This window comes from Crotalus tigris, unplaced genomic scaffold, assembly GCF_016545835.1.
Source record: "Crotalus tigris isolate CLP2741 ecotype Arizona unplaced genomic scaffold, ASM1654583v1 scf7180000018124.1459596, whole genome shotgun sequence".
Taxonomy (NCBI): Eukaryota; Metazoa; Chordata; class Lepidosauria; order Squamata; family Viperidae; genus Crotalus; species Crotalus tigris.
In genome coordinates this window covers 729,832-751,705 of record NW_024096836.1, presented here as the reverse complement: position 1 = coordinate 751,705, position 21,874 = coordinate 729,832, and the positions used below count along the sequence as shown (strand labels likewise).

At 39.7% G+C, this 21,874-nt stretch overlaps 1 long non-coding RNA gene across 2 annotated transcripts in view; it reads left to right on the top strand.

The window, feature by feature from the left end:
• Nucleotides 1-21,874, top strand: part of LOC120310119 — a 96,448-nt gene that overhangs the window by 38,855 nt on the left and 35,719 nt on the right. For both annotated transcript variants that reach the window (XR_005557274.1, XR_005557273.1), the window contains exon 2: nucleotides 21,242-21,340. This is a non-coding gene — a long non-coding RNA (uncharacterized LOC120310119). The remainder of the gene's footprint in view (nucleotides 1-21,241; nucleotides 21,341-21,874) is intronic.

Below are 21,874 nucleotides of genomic sequence, written 5' to 3'. Positions count from 1 at the left end.
GTGGGTCTCAGGGGGAGGTTACTACAGTCACCCCTCCCCCAATCCCGTCAGCATCTTTCACGCCGACGGCGGCAGGTCTTCGGGCCCCGAACATCCTTCATTTACTGTCCAGCTCCAAACCATGATCTCACAGGCAGTGGCTCAGGCGATGGCGGCTTCAGGGAGGGCCATTCAGGTCCAAGGACCGTCAAACCCCCTACGCCCACGGAAACTACGCATCCCAGGGAGTATGTGATCTCAGATCACGATTCTCCACCTCAATCTGAAGGGAGCGAGATATTGGATTATTCCGCACAGATTCCGGAAGAAGGCATGTGGTCAGACGAGGAAGACATTCAGGCGGAGGCCACTCCTGTGGTAGGGTGTTTAATGCAAATTCCTTCTGTTCTCTTTTACAAAAGGCCTATGTCACCGGAAAAATTGAACCCGTGAAACCACAGACGACCGATCAGGACTCTGGACAGGGTTCTGACCCACTGTTTCTGGAACCGGTCACGAAGAACCTACAGATACCTTGTCCCCCCATGTTTCTAAAATCCATTCAGGATCAGTGGGGATCTCCTGGAAGTTTCTCTGCTCTTGGGGAATTAGATCGTAAACTATTAGATACGGTCCCTTCCCTCAATGATGTCCTTGAAGTTCCTGGTGTAGACGAGGCTCTCGCCCCCGTACTGTCAGACACCAAAATCCCAGGAGATATGTCGGAGGCCCTTAAAGCCGAGGACAAGAAGTCTGAGATTTCCCTCTGTAGGACCCATCAGGCATTGGCTTGGGCTATAAGAGCCTCAACATCTAACTCCTTCTTCGCCAGAATCGCATTAATCTGGCTCTGGGAATTACAGGCTAGAATATCCCCAGACGAAGTAAGGGTTCACCAGGATGTCACTAAACTAAGGGCCGCACTGGAATACATGGCGGATGTGTCTCTGCAGTTGGCCAAATATTCGGCTCGGGCCATAGCTTCCAACATGGTTGCACGCTGGTTGTTCTGGCTAAAAAATTGGAAGGCTGATACCAGGCACAAATGGAGAGTAGCTGCGGCACCATATCAAAAGGGTCGCCTGATTGGAGAGGCTCTCACTCCTTACCTGACTGAAAACAAAGAAAAGTCGAAGGTACTAGCTCATATTGTTAAAAAAAACGGACAGACATTTTTCTCCATACAACTAGCGTCCGTCGTTTAAGTCTGGCTCAGACCGAACTTCCTGGAGCGGGTATCGGCCCTTTCAAGCAGGGCCGGACCGCTCCTCGGACCGATCTGGCTACAGAGACAAGCCAAAGCCACAATTCCAGGCTAAGCAGCCTTTTCACGGCAGAGGAGGTCATCCTTTCCGAAAGTCAAAGTGACTTGAGGCAGATTCCCCCCATTGGCGGAAGACTGGCACTTTACTTCCACAAATGGGAAAGCACCACCACGGACACTTGGATTCTAACCACTATCAGAGATGGACTATCTCTGGAGTTCCTCACACTCCCCCCTCGGCGCTTCATCTCCTGCCCCCTATCCCGAAATCCCGTGAAACAAGGTCTCATGGAGGAGGCCATTTGTCATCTGTTAAGCATAGAGGCAATAGAGCGGGTACCCCCAGATCAATGGAGACTAGGTTTCTACTCCATCCTGTTTGTGGTACCAAAAGCGTCGGGAGGATGGAGGGCGATCCTAGAATTCAAAGCTCTAAATTTGTTCCTAATTTACCAAAAATTCAAGATGCAAACTCTTCATTCTATTCTGGGCAGCATTTGGCCGGGGGATTTTCTTATATCCATAGATCTGACAGAAGCTTACCTGCACGTTTCCATACATCCAGATCACAGGCGGTTTCTCAGATTCAGGTATTCCAACCATCACTATCAGTACAGGGCCCTGCCATTCGGCCTATTGTCAGCTCCAAGGGTTTTCACCAAAATCCTGGCGGTTCTCATTGCATAGCTCAGGTTGGTACCAGTCCGCGTTCAGTGCTACTTGGACGATATCCTAATCCAGTCGTCCTCGGCACTGAACGCCCGATCAGACGTGGCACTGATGATAAAGACGCTCCAGGATCATGGATTTATGATCAACTTCCCAAAGAGCCATCTGATCCCAACAAACGGTTTGCTCCATTTAGGCGCAATAATAGACACCAACCAGTGCCGAGTTTTCCTGTCTCAAGAGCGTCAGCTCAGTATACGCACGATGGTCACCAGGGTGCACAAGGAGAAATGAGTAACCCTGCTCCTGCTGTCACAGCTGTTAGGGAAACTGATCTCATGTATTGCCATAGTGCCTTGGGCCAGGCTTTATACGAGACAACTGCAGTGGTTTCTACTCCCTTACCAGAAACGGGGTGTAGCGTGTTTTCTGCAGAGAGTGTGAGTCCCACTACAGACACTCACATCCCTCATCTGGTGGTTGTCCCCAGCATTGTCCAAAGGATCCCTGTTCAGACAACCGACTCAAGTAACCTTGACCACGGACGCCAGTCTGTTTGGATGGGGGGCACATCTGCAATTCCAATTTGCCCAGGGGCGGTGGTCTCAACGGGATCTCAAGAAAAATATCAATTGGTTATAGCTCAGAGCCATACACCTGGCACTTTGCCATTTCCACAAGAAGTTGGCGGGCCGCCACGTGCTGGTTCTGACAGACAACGTGGCGGCAAAGGCTCATGTCAACAGGCAGGGCGGCACTCAATCGTGGATTCTAATGTCTGGGGCCCAGCGTCTGGGGTCATGGATGGAACAGAATCTGTTGTCCCTAAAGGCGGAACACATTTCAGGGGTGGAAAACAACCAGGCAGATTTTCTGAGTCGATCTACGATAGATCATTCGGAGTGGCGTCTACATCCCCATCCCTTTCGGGAGATTACTCACCGTTTCGGTCGGTCCAATGTTGACCTGTTTGCGTTTCCGACAAACGCCCAGCTTCCCCAGTTTCTATTTCGGTACACATCCCAGGGTTCGGAGGGAGCAGACGCCCTCCGCAGCCCTTGGCCGGCGGGTCTTCTATATGCATTTCCACCCCTTCCCTTTATCCCGGCCGTCATCAGGAAGCTGTTACAGGAATGGGCGGAGCTAATCCTTGTGGCCCCGTATTGGCCGAGGCGTCCATGGTTCATGGATCTCGTGAATCTTGCCGTAGCTCCCCCTTGGCAAATCACTCCAGAGAAGATAATTCTAACGCAGGGGGTCATACGGCACCCTGACCTGCAGTGGCTACAACTATCCGTCTGGCATCTGAGCGCCAGTTCCTGATGTTTGGATCTTACTCTTCAAGGGTGATAGCTATGATCCAAGCTTCCAGATGGCCGACGACGAACTGGATCTATGATGCCACTTGGAAGAGCTTCTGTGACTTGTGTACCTGTAAGGGTTTGTCTATATCTTCCGTCACTATTCCAGTGATTCTTGAATACCTCATGGATGGAGTGGATAAGGATTTAGCGCCCAACACCTTGCGTAGACAGGTGGCCGCTCTTTCCATAGCGTTCACCTGTCCCAATGCCACTCCATTGTCCCATCATCCCAGGGTTCGGTCCTTTATGAAAGGAGTCTCCAACACCAGACCTCCGGTAGTACACAGGTATCCATCTTGGGAACTGCCTCGGTTTCTGCAGGCACTCACAAGGTCTCCCTTTGAACCTATAAGGTCTTGTCCTCTTTACATTTTGTCCCACAAGATGGCCTTCCTAGTACCCATCACGTCGGCGAGGCGCGTATCAGAGCTGGCTGCTCTTTCAGTTAGGGAAGACCTGTGTACCTTCTATCAGGACAGAGTGGTGCTGAGGTTAGATCCCTCATTCATTCCCAAGGTGAATACACTGTTTCACTGGGCTCAGGACATTGTACTACCAAACTTTTGTCCCATTCCTTCTCACACACTAGAAAAGCAGTGGCATTACCTAGATGTACATAGGGCATTGCGTCATTACATTCGCAAATCGGAGGCATTGTTTGTCTCTTTCCATCAGCTTCCAAGGGACAGAAGGTTTCCTCCTCTACTATAGCCAGGTGGATCAAGGCCTGTATCGCTTAATCTTACCAGGCTTACTCTTTACCTGTCCCAAGCCGCCTGACAGCACACTCTACTCATAGCGCTTCCACATCGGTAGTGTGCCAAACTCAGGCAGCCATAGAGGACATCTGTAAGGCAGCTACGTGGTCGTCCCCTTCACCATTCATTCGCCACTACAAACTCGACAAGTTTGCTTCCGCAGAGGCCGCTTTTGGCCGTTGGGTTTTACAACAAGTGGTCCATTTCAGCACCAACACTTAACCAACCTGCTTCCCACCCATGGGATCATAGGGGCTTTGGTATGTCCCATTTGTGGATTCTACATTCCTCTACATGCTGGAGAAGGGGCGTTGTCTTACCTGAATGCCTTTTCTCAGCATGAGGAATGTAGAATCCACTCCCTCCCTGATCATTACTAGCAGTTAGGTTAGTGTCAGCAGTTCGGAGCCATCACGTCACACAATCATTCGCTTCGCCCTTTCGAAACTGGGGCATGGTCAGACCCTGCAGAGGCGTCGCAACTTTAATTGTTTGGTCTGATTGGGCTAGAAGACTAAATCAACCCATTCGTGGATTCTACATTCCTCATGCTGAGAAAAGGCGTTCAGGTAAGACAACGCCCCTTCCTTTCACCACCAGATGCATCCACAGCTGAGTGTCCTTTTGGCTTTGGCCCAGTTGCTTCATTCTTTCTGGCGCTACTAGTACTAGCCCTCTGCTCTTCCCCAGTAGCATATTGGATACCTTCCAACCTGAGGGGCACATCTTCCAGCGTCATATCTTTTTGCCTTTTAGTACTGTCCATGGGGTTTTCATGGCAAAGATACTGGAGTGGATTGCCATTTCCTTCTCCAGTGTATCACATTTGTCAGAACTCTCTGCTGTGACCTGTCCGTCTTGGGTGACCGTGCACAGCATAGCTCATAGCTTCATTGAGTTACACAAGCCCCTTGGCCACGACAAGGCAGTAATCCATGAAGGAGAGTTGTGGCATAATCAAAGGTAATTTTTATTTTCCAGGTGCTTTTTCCTGTGATCTTATGAAATTTATATTTCTACAATATTTTTTTTCTTATTGCTATAGGTAAGTCTAAGTTTTTCTGAATGTTGTTATCAAAATATTGAATGTTAGATGCTAATGATGACATTGAAGAGGAGAAGATAGACATCTATGTATTCTCCAACATAACATAATGAATCAATGCAGTTAATGAAACTATTCCTTTTTTTAGTATTGCTAAATGTATAGGTACAGGTAGTCCTTGTCTTATAACCACAACTGAGCCCAAAATTTCCATTTTTAAATGAGGCAGTTATTAAGTGAGTTTTCCCCATTTTATGATCTCTTTTTGCCACAGTTGTTAAGCAAATCACTGCAAAACATACTGATCATGTGGCTGTGGGGTGCTGAAATAGTCATAAGAGTGAAAACAATCATAAGTCACTTTTTTCAGTGCCATTGTAACTTCGAATAGTCACTAAGCAAACTGTTCTAAGTCAAGGACTATATATAGTCTTTGACTAGCAAACATAATTGGGCCCAAAATTTCCATTGACATTTAAGTGAGTTTTACAACCTTTTTTTGTCATAGTTGATAAGCAAATGACAACAGTTGGTAATCAGGGTTTTACAACCCGTCGCTGCTGCTTGCCGTGGCCGCCCAGGAGCGCCTGGACCTGCCTGCCGCTGCCCCGAACGGGCGGTGGCCAAGGTAAGGCTAGCAGGGCAGCGGCGGGCGCAGGGAGGGTTGCTGGCGCGTGTGGGGCCCAGCGGGTGCCTTACCTGCCTAGGCTGGGCCAGCTGGTGGCCCAGCCGGTAGTCGTCCTGCGCCGTCGCTGCCCCTTGTCAGCTAGGTCTTGGCTGGCGGAGGGGGCGGCACCATGCATGCGCGGCGCTCCCAGGCAGGGAAAGTCCTTGACTTACAACCGGTGGGTAGTCTTCGACTTACAATCGGTTGGGTAGTCCTCGTCTTACGACCGGTTGGGGGTCGTGGCATTAAAAAGCTTGAGAACCACTGAGCTAGATAATAAGTGGGGCCAGAGGCTCTGTAGAGGCTCCTAGTTTCTTGGGCTGTAAAAGAGATTTGGGGGGGGGAGAGGGAGAAATGTACTTTTATACTTGCAATATTCTATCGATGTAGATTTACAATAAAATAGAATTAGTTTATTTGGTTGTGATTTCTATCTGGTTTACCCTGCCATGCTGACAGTACCAGAGAGGTTAATAGCTTGCTCTCAATCACTCCTAAATTAGCCATTTCCTCTCCCAGTGTAGGATTTATATTGATTTCCAAGTGAACTTCTAATTCTGTATAATACAGTCAAGATCATTATCTGATTTTTGTGTGACAATATTTTCTGGACAATTTCCTCACAGTAATGTAGTAATTTTTGTAATGTAGTAATCATATTTTGTTAAAACATTGAAACTCCAGTAGTTATTTGGGAAACTCATCCAGAAATTATGAACTTATTTATGTAAAGAAAATATGAGGACACAAGAATATTTATTAACCTAAATGTTCTAACATGTTCCCTTCAGCATCTTCAGATCAGGACAACTATACTCATTCTAGTAATCTGTTTTGCATTTCTTTGCCTAACCATTTGCATTTCCTTTCTCACTATTTGTATTTTTATGTAATGACACAGCCAAAAAAGGTTGTCAGTTTTCAAAAGCAACAACCCTTTTCTGGCTTGCTTAACAGTTGAAATTTGTTTTAAACTAGCTAAATAATCTTTATTTAATAAAAACGGGAATATAAATTACTGTTTACCTCATCTGGATTATTGCTCTGATATAGAATAATTACTACTCTTCCTAGAACAGATTTGTCAAGAAATGTCTCCTTTGGTATGGTAAAAGGGTCAATTTAGGGTTTTGACCCCACTAAACTATAACTATATGAAAGCTAAAGATTTTTTTAAAGAAATGTCCATGTTCCAAATATACAAGGCTCATTATTGAACAAGAATGTAGTTTTTAATCCTAGGGCTTCATGATAGCCAAATATAATGATGATCTTAAAGTTCCATGTCAGTGAAGAATCTTTTCCACTTTTCCAAAGGAGCTCAGTTTGCACCTGTGCTTAAAGTTATCTTGGCTAAGGTCTGTATCAACTAGATTTTGGAGTTCAGTTGGTTTTTATCCATCATCGCTTCCCCCTGAAAGGATATGAGCCTAATTTGTAAGGCCTGTTTCTAAGCTTCCGATTGCATTCCTAAAGTGCTGCTCCATGACTTTGGTTTACTTAAAATCAAACCATTTGGTTGGATTTACACCTTTTCTTACAGGCTTAAGCTATATTTTCCAATTGGTCTGACTGGTGTAATTCTGATCAATAATTTAAATTCTTCCTGGAGCCAGGCACTTCACAAGAAATTAAAATCTTGCCATTTTTCATGGACATGTTTGTGTCCTTTGGAGGCCATGTTTGTGCATTGGTTAATCTTCAGCACTGTACTGCAACATGAAGATCTCTAAACAGATTCGTCAGTTTTGCTCAGAAATATGTTCTGGAGTTGCTGTATTCCTCTATCCACTTATGTTATGGAGTGTTGTACTACTTGTAATATGCTGATATCCAACAGGAGCTATCTCTACTTTTAGTCAAGCACCCTAGAATTGTATTTCTGTTTTAAATTTGCATACACTTCTCTATGTTTGTAACAAACCATTCAGTTATTCTTTATGTGAGCACACTTAAATATATTTCTGCTCTTTTGAATAGAAGTTTTCAGGGGAGTTTTCTCTTTATATCATTGTTATCTGTACAGGAATAATAAAACTGAAATTGAATGTGCTTCAGAGATATTTATTTATTAGATACCAGTTTGATATAATGGTTAAGGTACTGACTTAGAAACCAGGAAACTCTTTAGTTCTAGGCCTTCCTTAACATGAGTCTGCTGTCTGATTTGAATCTGTCATCTTTCACAATCCAATTCACTTCACAGGGTTATTCTTGTGGGAAAAATAGGAGGTAGAAATATTAAGTATGTTTGCCACTGCAATTAAAAACATGTTGGAATAAAAATAAAATTATAATTAAAAAAATTACATCCTTTTATTAAAGTTCTAGGAAGACTTGACACACATGCAGGTAGTCCTCAACATATTTGTTTGTTTATTATTTATTTATGTATTTATAATATCCTGCCTTTATTATTTTTATAAACAACTCGAGGCAATGAACATACACTCTTTTTCCTCCTATTTTGCCCACAATAACAACCCTCTGAGGTGAGTTGTGCTGAGAGAATGACTGGCCCTAGATCACTCAGCTAGCTTCCTTGCCTAAGGCTAGTTTTGAACTCACAGCCTCCCAGTACCTTAGCCACCAGACTGAACTGGCTCAATTGAGTTAATTATGGCTCAAACAACAATTGGATCTCAGTTGTTGAGTAAAGTGATTGTTACATGATATGTTATGTGACCGTTTCTCTCAAAATCTACAATACCAGCACTCCTGGTTACCGTTGTTAAGATAGCTCATTGGTCATTAAATGGATGAAGTCCAAGCTAAAGAATGTGGAATGCTTCAGGGCAGTCGGGAAGTCCTGGGAGGCCCAGGGTAAACCATATGTGAGTTTGGGATGCTGTAAACAAGCTTCTCTGTTCTGCGGCTGAAATACTCTCAGCTGAAATCCAAGTAAGTTTGAAATCCTCTGTGGCTGAAAATCCTGTTTTGATTTTGGCAGGGAGGATTTTCATCCTCAGAGCAAAGAGACGTATCTGGAATGGAGTATCCTGGAATAGAATATCAGAGCAGGTTATTCTCTATAATTTATCTTTGGGTTTTAATCACTCAGTAACTTCTATAGCTTTTGATTTGTCCTCATTTATTTCTAGTTTATTTTCACAAATGGTCTGAAAAGATTAAAAGTAAATTCCAGGTTTTCAAGATCAGTCTTTGAACTCTGGTGCTAAAAATCCTCCTTGACTGAAAATACTGCTTGTATTTCAGTTGGGAGGATTCTTTGCCTTGCTACTCTCTATGCTCTGGGACTGTAAAATCCTCCATGACTGAAAATGCTGCTTAAATATTACCATAGAGTTTTTTCAGCCAGCCCACAAAGAGTAAAGAGGGTCCTCCTGACAGGTGGCAGTGACTTATGATCTTTCCTCTTCACATTCTCATTAACTTTTTACCTTTTTATTATATTTTAAATTATTATTATTTTATTTTACACCTCTCAGAGTCCCTTTCTGAGGGAGATGAGCAAGTAAAAAATGTGAAATATGATAGATAGATATAAAGACAGGCAGACAGACAAACAAACAGCTTTCTGAAGAAGCCAGCAGGAAAGATTGCAAATGGCAATAACATGATTATAGGATGCTTGGCAACCAATCATAAGTACAATGTCAAGCTACGAAATCTACTGCCTTTAGGACTGCTGTAATTTTTCCTGCATGGGGTTGGGGTTTGGGAGAGTTTGGGGTCTACAGGTGTCTCTTATTACCATGAGAGGTGAGAACCATTGAGTTGTTTTGGGGAACTGAAGGTTCTTCTCACAACAATTATCAGAAGATATATTGGACAATGTGACCTGATCTGTCAGAGAGGGGAGGGAAGATTTTACTTTTTTAATTATCGGCTTCTTGCCATTTCCTCAGAGCTAGCTTTAATTCAATTATGGCAGTTTGATTCCTGTCCAATAAAAATTTACATTAGAGAACGCAATGACTCTGGTGTTTTGCTTGAATGGGCTTTTTTAGTCGGGACTTGACATACAAACAGATTTCCAATTGCCTAGATCACCATGTGACCACAACGGGCCCTACAATAACTATAACTTTAGGAATTATCATAACCAGCACATTCATAACTTTGAATGGTCCCGGAATGATGGTCATAAAGCTACCTTTACAAATGTTATGTTGGAAGACTAATAACCAATTAAACAGCATTCATGGAAAAGTTCAGTGCTAATACTTATGACATATAAATGAATACTTCCATCAACAAGTCTGTATAAAAGGATATATATCTTAAAGTACACATATAGAAGTTTTAAATCTGTAGCATGGACTATTTTGCTGAACAAAAGAACTTGCAATGCTCTTTTATGTATTTCAGACAGAATATTATAGACAAATATCTATCTTACCTGCTTTCACAAAAGAATTCTTGATGCCTTAATGACTAAGAATCAATGCTTCCTAGTCATATAATATTGCTAGAAATTTAAATTATTTTTTCCTCAGGGTATTTTTTTATTTGAAAAGTCAAAGAAGATGGAACATTTATCACTTTAAGAGCATAGAATGTATAACTTATGATGTACATGTAACATTTAGCTATTTGGTGTATTTATGAAATCATATGTTACTTGACTCTTAGAGGTTGTTTCTCATTGAGATCTTTCTTCTGTTGCTTTGAAACTCAAATTGTTTTTCATTTTCTGCCTCACATTTCTGATCGTGGTATTTTGCAGTAAGTGTAAGAAGCTGCTTATTTCCCAGTCTGTAGCACAGGGCTTATGCCCCAGTGGTAAGGTAATGGGAAAAGGTTAATCATTAGGGATCAGGTGAAAATGACAGCAAAAGAATAATGTTGTTTACAATTGTATAGTAATTATTTAATTCATATTTCATAGAATGATTCTTATATGCACATTACCTGCTTTTCTACTGAAAAATTTGAAAAAAGTTCAGTTAAAGGAAAAGAGAACAAATGTTGCTGTTTTTTCTCCGATATTATCATTGCCCAGCACACCCACTTTTCTTCAACATAACACTATAGATTATTGATCTTAGGTAAAACTGTCTTTTCTATAAAGAATTTCAGTTACATATACAGTTTTTCTTCTTCCATTTAATCATATTTGATTCTTGGAAATTGCCTGGACAAGTCCCTGTAATTTTCTTGGCAAGGTTTCTCAGAAATGGTTTGTCATTACCTCTTTTCTAAGACTAATAAATAGTGACTAAGCCAAGGTCACCCAGCTGGTTAGAGCCTGGAGCCTGACTAGAACTCACACAGTCTCCTAATTTCTAGCCTGATGCCTTAACTATTAAATCAAATTGGTTCTCTATGTATATGTTACTTATCCTATTTATTATAGAAGCAATAGTACATGAGGGCAGGTATGACATAGTTGGCATTAAAGAAACCTAGTGGGATGAAACCCATTACTAGAATGTACTGATGGATGGATACAAATTGTTCAAAAGAAATAGATCTACAAAAAGAGGAGGAGTTGCATTATATGTAAGAGCATACTATACATCTACAGAAATGCATGTGATTAAAGATAAAATCCCTCCAGAATATATATGGGTCAATATAAAAAGTGACATTGCCATAGGTCTATATTACAGACCACCCAACCAATCAGAAGAAATAGATGAACTCTTTGCCAACCAATTAACAAAATTATGTATACTACAGTAGTAATGGGAGACTAGAACTATCCAGATATCAACTGGGAGACAAACTCTGCAACGAGCGGGAGATCAAAGAGATTCTTAACCAACCTAGCTAACAATTTTTTTTTAATTGAAAATTTTTGAAATTTTTACAAATAAAGAAAAAGGAAAAAGAAAAGGAAAAAAACAACCCTACCCAACCCACCCCAACCTTCCCACTCCATCCCCCCAACCTTCCCAGAGCTGAATATAGGCTTAATTAGAATTTCTACAAATCTTAAAAAAAAAATTAAAAAAGTATAGACCATAGATAAATCTAAATACATTACATAAACAGCTTATAAAATTATTAACAATAATATATAAGTGAAACAATCTATAAAATATTAAAATTTATATATAAGTTATTGAAAAACTAAGTAATATTTTTTTATATCCAACTTATGTTGTATAAAATCTATCCATTTTTCCCATACCGCAAAAAACTTCTCTTGCGATTGGTCCTTTAAGAAAGCCGAAATCTTTGCCATTTCCACCAAATAAGAAACTTTAAAAAACCACTCTTGCAAGGTAGGCAGAGATTCCTTCTTCCAATATTGCCCTACTAACAACCTTGCGGCTGAAATTAAATTTAACATCAGTATAACCTCCTTAGTATCACAATCAGTAACAATACCTAACAAAAACAATTGTGGAGTAAATTTTACCCTCCTTCTAAAGATTCTTTGAATATTCCACCATATCTTAATCCAAAAAGCTTTTATATTTTTACATGACCACCAAATATGATAATAAGTAGCATCCAAACAACCACATCTCCAACATTTAGGCTGTAAGTCAGGATACATACGAGACATTTTTTGTGGATCAAGGTGCCATCTATAAAACATTTTGTAAAAATTCTCCCTTAAGTTCTGGGCTTGTGTAAATTTAACATTCCTCACCCAGATGGTTTCCCAGGTATCTAGTAGAACTGGTTCACCAAAATTTTGTGCCCATTTAATCATACATTCTTTAATTAGTTCTGGTTCTGAGTCCAGTTCTACTAGCACCCCATAAATTCTCTTAATGTGAGTTCGCCTTTGATCTTTTACTTGTTTAAAGAAATTTTCATCTTCTCTGAGCAGACCCACATTACAATCTATCTTCCATCTATCAGCTATTTGTCTATACTGAAACCATGAGTATATAATATTTTCATGTGCTAAATCTTCCAAAGATTTTAACTGCCAATTTTTACCTTCCCACCTGAGTAATTGCGCATAAGAAACACTATCCATCTTAACTCCTCTCCTTATCCCCTCTATCGCATGCCAAGGTATAGCCCATAATGGTATTTTAAGGTCACTTCTATAATATTTCCTCCAAACCCGAAGTAAAGAGATCCTTATAATATGAGATTTAAAAACCCGGTCGACTTTTTTTATTAAAAATTAAATAGGCATGCCATCGAAAAAGTAAATCCCAACCCTCCAAGTGGAGTATTTCTACATTTGTTAGATTAACCCAGTCACTAATTAATGTTAAAACCACAGCATCGTAATACAATTTCAGATTCGGTACCTTGAGTCCACCTCTCTCACGAATATCTTGCATAATTTTAAGCTTTACTCTTGGTTTTTTCCCCGCCCAAATAAATTTATTGATACCTTTCTGCCATTCATTTAGGTTAACCTCATTCTTTAAAATAGGTATCGTTTGAAATAAAAAGAGAAACTTTGGCAGGACATTCATTTTAATCACGGCAATTCTTCCCAAAAGAGATAATTGCAACTTCTCCCAATTTTTCAAGTCTCTTTGTACCCTGACCCACAACCTTTCATAATTGTTTTTATACAATTTTACATTAGAAACAGATAAAATAACCCCCAAGTATTTTACCTTATCAACAACCTCGAAATCTGTCAAGTTAACCAAAGTCTACTTATCCAAATTAGTCATATTTTGGGGTAATATTTTAGTCTTATTATTATTAATTTTAAACCCAAGACCCGTCCATATTGGTAAATCAATTGTAATAACTCTACTACAGAATAAGTAGGTTGGGACAGGGTAACCACCAAGTCATCTGCAAAAGCACTTAATTTATATTCTTTTTTATTGACTTCTATTCCTTTTATTTGCTGCGATTCTTGAATTTTAATCAGCAATATTTCCAAAGTTAAAACAAACAGCAATGGTGACAATGGACATCCCTGTCTAGTCCCCTTTTCTATTGTGAAAACCTCTGACAAACCCCCATTAACTATAAGTTGTGCCGTTTGTTTTTGATAAATAGCACCAAAAGCTTGTGAAATTTTTTCTCCAAAATTCATATTCTCAATTAATCTTAACATAAACTGCCAATTCAATTGATCAAAAGCTTTTTCAGCATCTAAAAATATCAGTCCTGCAGAAACTTGATTATTCTTATCTAAATATTCTAATAAGTTAATGATTTGTCTAACATTATTCTTCATATACCTACCAGTTATAAAACCCGTTTGATCCTTATGTATAAGCTGATGCAAAACCCTCATAAGCCTATTAGCTAAGATTTTTGCAAAAATCTTATAATCTACATTTAAAAGAGATATAGGTCTATAATTCTTCAGTAAAGTAAGATCTTGATCTTCTTTTGGAATTAAAGATATAAAGGCTCTACCCCATGACGGGGGAATCTCTAAACCCTGTAATATATTGTTAAAAAGCTCACATAAAGGTTGAATCATCTCTTCTACCAAAGTTTTATAATAAATAGATGTCAGGCCATCCGTACCCGGTGCTTTACCTAATTTTAATTCCTTGATCGCTGTCACAATTTCCTCACTAGTAATTAAACCATTAATTTCTTGCTTCTGATCTTCTGTTAGTTTGGGGAAGTTGGCTTCACTTAAATAATTATTTATATCCAAAGTTTGTACATTAGTACTCTTATATAGCTTTTGATAATAATCTAAAAAGGATTTCTTAATCAGCTCCTTCTGATACACCAATTTACCATTATAATTTATTTTATCTATAATTCTCTGTCTCTGTTTTAGCTAACAATTTTATCATCCAAAAGGTGGAGGAAGGAACTAGAATTAAAGCTATACTGGGCCTAATTCTTACTAATAGAGAAGAGGTGATCGAGGGAGTTGAAGTTGCTGTCAACCTTGAGTGAAAGTGACCATGTCATACTGAAATTCAATATAATGCAAACACAAGCAATGGAGTCTTAAACTTCAAAAGAGCTGATTTTAACAAACTCAGAACCTAGGAAAGATTCCATGGGCAAAAATCGTAAAGGGCAAAACAATCCAAGAAGCGTGGGAAACTCTGAAAAATATGATCATAAAAGCCCAGTCCAGCACAATACCACTGAAAAAGAAAAACAAAAAAATTCAAGAAGAAACCAGCACGGCTTCACAAAGTGCTCTCTGACAAGCTGAAAGACTAAAAGGACAAGTACAAGAAATGCAAAGAAGAAGTCAGGAAAGTAAAGGCTCTGAATGAAAATAAAGGCTCTGACTTGCAACAGAAATCAAGAACAATTTAAAAAGGTTTCTTTCAACATATTAATAACAAGAAAAAAGTCAAGGAAACGATAGGTCCACTAAAGTGAAAGTCCCCAATTTTTGGGCACCAGGGACCGATTCCATGGAGAGAGATTTTTCCGGAGACTGGAGGGTGCGTGGTTTTATGTGTTGCCTGCATCCCGCGGATGGGGCTTTGCTTGTTTGTGCGGACTGGTACTGGTCCACAAACCGGAGGTTGGGGACCCCTGCACTAAAGAGAGAAGATGGCAAGGAAATTACAGGTAATAGGGAGAAAGCAGAGCTTCTTAACTCATTCTTTGTATCAATCTTCACACAAAAAGAAATTATAGCCCAACATGCAAAAAAAAAAAAAAACTACTGCAAAAGACAAAGTAAAAACAAATATTAAAATAAGCAAGAAAATGGTAAGATAATACCTATTCAACCTTAATGAATATAAATCACTGGGACACAATAGATTACATCTCAGAGTTCTTTCAAAAATCCTGGAGCACCAGAGAAGTATCTGAGGATTGGAAAAGGGCTGATATGATTCCCATCTTCAAGAAAGGGAAAAAAAAAATCAGACCCAGCAAACTACAGACCAATCAATCTAACATCAATACCTGGGAAGATCTTGGAAAGGATAATCAAAAAACAGATCTGCTAATTTGAAATTGTGGATGGCTTAGTTACAGTCATATTTTGATCATCAGGAATCTCAATACATAGAATGAGATAGAATCTTCTTTAATGTTGATTAATTCCTCTTCTGTTATTTTTTGGTCTGTAGAATAGTCAGAAGGTCAGTTTGTAAATTCAAAGTAGAGTTTCTGTTTTTTATTTCTGTGGTACTCTCTTTTATTTGCAGACATATTTGCTCAGTGGCTTCATAGATTTTTTCCAATATAGGTTTACAGTTGAGTTGTGAATAGGGTTTCTCCATTTCAATAGTAACTAGAAACAGTCCTGTTAACTTTTAGTGGAGGCTGTATTTAATAACGTTTAGCCAGTGTCCATCCCCACAGATTTAACAACTGTTAATTTTCTTTGTCTTTTCCTTTTTATGATGATCTGAAGGTCAAAGCCAATCTCAGCATCAGAAAAGAGCTGATGTAGTTCCCATCTTCAAAAAAGGAAAGAAAATGGATCCAGGAAATTACAGACCTATCAGCGTGACCTCAATACCTGGGAAGATTCTGGAAAAGATAATCAAACAACGATTCAGCGAACACCTAGAGGCAAACAAAATCTCTACTAAAAGCCAACATGGGTTTGTCAAAAACAGATCATGCGAGACAAACCTTATTGCATTCTTTGACCAAGTGATAAAATTAGTGGATAAGAGGAATGCTGTGGATATAATTTACTTGGACTTCAGTAAAGCATTTGATAAAGTAGATTGCAACTTACTACTTGATAAGATAGAAAAATGTGGGTTAGACAGCATCACCATCAGATGGATTCATAGCTAGCTGACCGGCCATACTCAGCGTGTGGTCCTCACTGGAACTGCATCTCCATGGAGGGAAGTGTGTAGTGGGCCCAGTGCTCTTCAACATCTTTATCAATGATTTGAATGAGGCAGGAATAGCCACCACTCCAGAAGACAGGCTTTTTACAGGAAACAAAAAAGAGAAAAGGTCTAAGAGAGGAGAAAAAAAAAGTCACCGGATCAATCACAGTGGGTTTTTGCGCTTAGATGTTCTTCTGACTTCTGGTTATAGCAGCAAAGTGATTGGCCATTTTACTGGCCAATCTTTTCTCCCTTGGCCCTAAGGAGCAATCTCGGATCATGGAAGGAGTTGCCGCCCTTCCACAGTCGACGAAGACCTCTTCAATGGTAGTCGCCCCTCCAGGGCGACTTTTTGACCCGATTAAGGGTCCACCGGCGGAGGGAAAACAGCCAGTGAAGAGAGAAGTCTCTCTCTGTACAGCTGCACATGCCGCGATCTGGAACCGGAAGTGCAAATACAACTGATTGAGGACTACGGCAATTTTGATAACCAACTATTAACCACAGAACTGGACATAATTGAGTGTCTTACTCAGCAGATTCAAATGTTGAGACTTGAATTTTTAAAACAACAAGGGATTATTTACAAAGGAGTCAGATCCCTAAAATAGAATAGAGGACGCTCTTTCTTGACTCAAATGATACCACAAGGAATAAAGAGAGACTTATTTGTTGATATAGAGGCTTTGTTATGGAAACTTGCTTGGCACAAAAAGAAGGCTAGAATAAGATTTAAGAGTGTGACCTAAAACTGTACACAATGGGTTTAAAAGGCTTTTTAGACAGAGATTGATTCAAGGTTTAAGATTGCTAAATTAGACATTTAGAGATCCTGATTGAATAAAGATTAATTAAATATGTGAACTTAGTGAGAATATGTTTTTCTTTGTATTAATATATTTGTTGTAGATATAACAATTACTTGGATTGGATTTAAATTTTATTGAGTGGGTTAAAAGAGTTTTACATAGATATTGATTGATTGATAGATTATAGATTTAAAATAGAGTAGAAATGTATTTTTTGGAGTAATATTCTTGTTTTGAGGAAGGATAGTTATTTTATAATGGAAGGAGAATAAGAGGGATTTTTGATAAAAGAAGTAATGATATTAATAAATGACTCACTGATTATGTTAAGGAAAAAGGGAAAGGAGAGACACCTGAAGTGTTAACAATATGTTTATCTAAACTAAATTGGAATATGGTAATTGTAAATAGTAAAGCTCAATACAGGATCTGGATTTATATAGATGAAATGTTATTGAGATTCTTTTGATTGATTGAACTTTATTGAAAAATACATTAATTTGAATATATTATTTGAGGGAATAGAGAGGGAGTTTTTAATGATTTAATCTGAATTACATATGCTTTTGGATAATTGATTATCCTGTCACCACGTTGTTTCTCAAGCACCTGGTTGTAAAAAAAAATCAATAAAACTTGTTAAAAAAAACAGATCTGCTAACAACTAGAAGCAAACAAAGTTATAAACAGTAGGCAGCAAGGGTTTGTTAAAAAGAGATCATGCCAAACCAATCTTATTTCATTCTTTGCTAAAGTGACTAAATTTGTAGACCAGCGAAACGCTGTGAATGTAGTATACTTAGATTTCAACAAGGCATTTGACAAAGTAGACCACACCGTGCTGCTTAGTAAGCTAGAGAAAGATGGAATAGACAACATCACCGCCAGATGGATCTGTAACTGGCTGACAAACCATACTCAATGGTACTACAGCCATATGGAGAGAAGTAAGCAGTGGGGTATCATAAGGCTCCATCTTAGGCCCAGTACTGTAATATCTTCATACATGACTTAGATGAGGGAATTGAAGGGGAACTCATCAAATTTGCAGATGACACTAAACTGGCAGGAATAGTCAATACCCCAAAAGACAAGCTCAGGATCCAAAAAGATCAAGAGAAACTTGAACAATGGGCCCTATCCAACAAAATGAATTTTAAGGTGGAGAAAAGCAAAGTTTTACATTTAGGCAGGAAAAATCAAAAGTATTAGTACAGATTAGGTGAGACCTGGCTCAAAAACAGTAACTGTGAGAGGGACTTTGGAATTTTAGTGGATGATCACTTGACTATGAGCCAGCAGTGTGTAACTACCGCCAAAAAAGCTAATACAATCTTGGGTTGTATAAACAGAGGCATAAAATCAAGATCACACAAAGTATTAATACCGCTTTATAAAACCCTAGTAAGACCACACCTGGAATACTGCAACCAATTTTGGTCACCATACTACAAAAAAGATGTTGAGACTTTGGAAAAAAGAGCAACTAAAATGATCAAAGGCTTGAAGATTAAAACATATGAAGAATGGCTACAGGATTTGGGTTTGGCTAGTCTAAAAAAAAGAAATAGGGGTGATATGATAGCAGTATTCCAGTATTTGAGGGGCTGCCACAAAGAAGAGGGGGTCAAACTATTCTCCAAAGCACTAGAGGGCAGGATAAAAAACAGTGGTTGGAAACTGATCAAAGAGAGAAGCAACCTGGAATTAAGGAGAAACTTCCTAACAGTAAGGACAATTAACCAGTGGAACAGCGTCTTTCAGAAATTGTGGGCACTCCATCACTGGAGGTTTTTATGAAGAGACTAGATAGTCACTTGTTTGAAATAGTATAGGTTCTCCTGCTTAAGCAGGGGGCTGGACTAGAAGACTTCCAAGGTCCCTTTCAGCTCTATTCTATTCTCTTTCTCCTAATGCTTTGCTCGCAAAAGCCCCTCGCAATCTCTCTCTCTCACCCTTTGCTCACAAAAGCCCCTCGTGCTCTCTCGCTCTCTCACTGTTCTCTTGCAAAAGATCCTTGTGCTCTCTCTCTAGCCCTTCGCTCTCAAAAGCCCCTTGTGCTCTCTCTCACCTTTCACTTGCAAAAGCCCCTCATGCTCTTTTCTTTCACCTTTCGCTTGCAAAAGCCCCTCATGCTCTTTCTCTCACCTTTCGCTTGCAAAAGTCCCTCGTGCTCTCTCTCACACTCTTCACTTGCAAAAGCCTCTCACATGCTCTCTCTCTTTTACCCTTCACTCGCAAAAGCCCATCATACGCTCTGTCAGCCTTCGCTTGCAAAAGCCCCTTGTGCTCTCTTTATCTCTTTAATACTTCTCTCGCAAAAGTTGCTTGCACTCTCTCTCAACCTTCGCTCGCAAAAATCCTTGTGCTCTCTCATCCTTCACTTGCAACCCCCCCCCTGTCTCTCACCCTTCGCTCACTAAAGCCTCTTGTGCTCTCATCCTTCACTTGCAAAACCCTTCACGCTCTCTCACCCTTTGCTTGCAAAAGCCTCTCACATGCTCTCTCACCTTTTGTTCACAAAAGCTCCTCGCGCTCGCTCTCACCCTTCACTTGCAAAAGCCTCCCTCTTTCTCTCACACATACACACACACTTCTCCCCAAAAGCCTTTCCTTTGTGTCTCTGACATACACAACTCTCCAAAAGCCTTTCCTGTCTCTCACACACACTTCTCCCCAAAAGCTTTTCCTGTCTGTCTCTGTCACCGCTTCTCTGACAAAAGCCCTTTCTATTCTGACTTTCACTGGCATCTTTTTTTTTCCTCTCCCTCCTGCCAAAATGGCCTCCTTTTATATCCACTCCTGTCTCCACCCCCTCCTCTTTTCTGGGTGTGCCAAAGTGTCTATCCTAGGACCTTTGTCTTACCTGAGCAGCCCTGTGGTTCCTGATGACTCTCTTACAGCAAGTCCTATGCTGCACTGCTTTAACTTTTTCCCTCCCCCACTACACTTGTCTAGGCTAAGTAGGGCTGCGTACCACCTGGCAGGAGCCAATGTATCACTGCGTACCACCGGTTGAAAAGGCCTGATATAGGCTCTCCTGCTTGAGCAGGGGAATGGACTAGAAGACCTCTGTCCCTTCCAGCTCTATTCTATTCTGATTTTGATAGTCTACGTACAAAGAATAGCAAGCAACCCAGAGATAGTATAAAGTAGATATGTCAAACTCGCGATGTCACATGACATATCGGGACTGTTTTGCCATTGGCAATGGGGTGGGCGCGGCTTCTGCATGACGTGTCTAGCCTGCGGGCCGGCAGTTTGACATTCCTGGTATAAAGGCATGTTATTTCTCTGTAATTTATCTTTGGGTTGTAATCTGTAAAAAATCTTACTCAGTTACTCCTTTGGCTTTTGATTCTTCTTCATTTATTTCTTCACAAATGGTCTTAAAAGATAAAAGGTAAATCCAACGCCTATGTTGATGCTCTTATATTTTCAAATAAGCATAACATTTCAGAACACATTCAAGAGTAGTATAATAGAAGAAATGTTTGTTCATTTGGTTAGTGTTCATTTGAAATATATCAGTTGGTAAGTATATTAGTAAATGAGGCACCTAACATGGGTCCTTTTGAATTACTGTAAATCTCTTCATACTTTAGTTCCACTAGCTCATCTTTAGTTCCAATAACTCTTTCAGTAGAAAATCTTTCACCACTGGTCATTTTCTGTTTATATAGATTTGGCACTCCTGACCATCTATGTAAGACATGGACTGTCTGCAGTAAAACTATGTTGTTAACAGCATAGGGGAGTAACTTGTCAGTTTTACCTAATTTGCAGAATCCAGTCATGTCCCAAACTGTAAACAGATGAAGTAGAACAGAATCCAGAAATACTTAAGTATAGTTAGCCTTGCCTGGAAGATAGAAAATCTCTTATATAAGACTTTATTTAAAGACTAAGAAGTTTTTAAATGTTGGATTTTGGATGTTACCTTATTAATATAAAGAGCTGTTATAAAGATTTGTATCTCAGTTTTACTCCTTGTTAATAATGACCAAAAATTAGTTAATGGATACATTTAATTTTTTTTTATATAGCTTCTGAGTCGTGCTGATAGACCAGAACAATCATGTTTCGGAACAGTCTCAAGATGCTTCTTACAGGTGGTAAATCAAACCGTAAGAACAGATCCAGTGGTAAGTAGAAGGAGTGTCTTGATGCAGTGCAATCATCTTAATCCAAGGAATGAAACTATTACTAAGATAGATCTAGGTAGACTTCATAATAGCATTGCTCCTCTTGAAATAATGCTTACTTTGCTATTCATTCATTCATTCATTCGCTGCCTCAATCACTGCCTCAACTGCTGAAATAAACTGTAGGTGGCTTATGTATTTGGCTTAAAGTGATTATAAAGATATTAGGATCATCAAAACAGATAATTAAATGTAACTATGTTGGGAATAATAACTAACTTAAAAGAATTAAAATGATATCACAATAGACTACTAAGGACTGTCATTACACATTTGGTGGAAGAGTTGTATGAAAGCTCAACAGGTAAGGGTCATTCTTCTATAAAACAGACTGCTACAGAGAAGAGATACCTCCTAGGTCTTGCAAGGTGACAAAGCTTTATAGCTGGATCTAATGTATATCAACTTTACTAGATTTTTACAGTTTGAGTAGAAATTATAGAAGAAAGACAAGACAATCAGATCCTAAGTTAT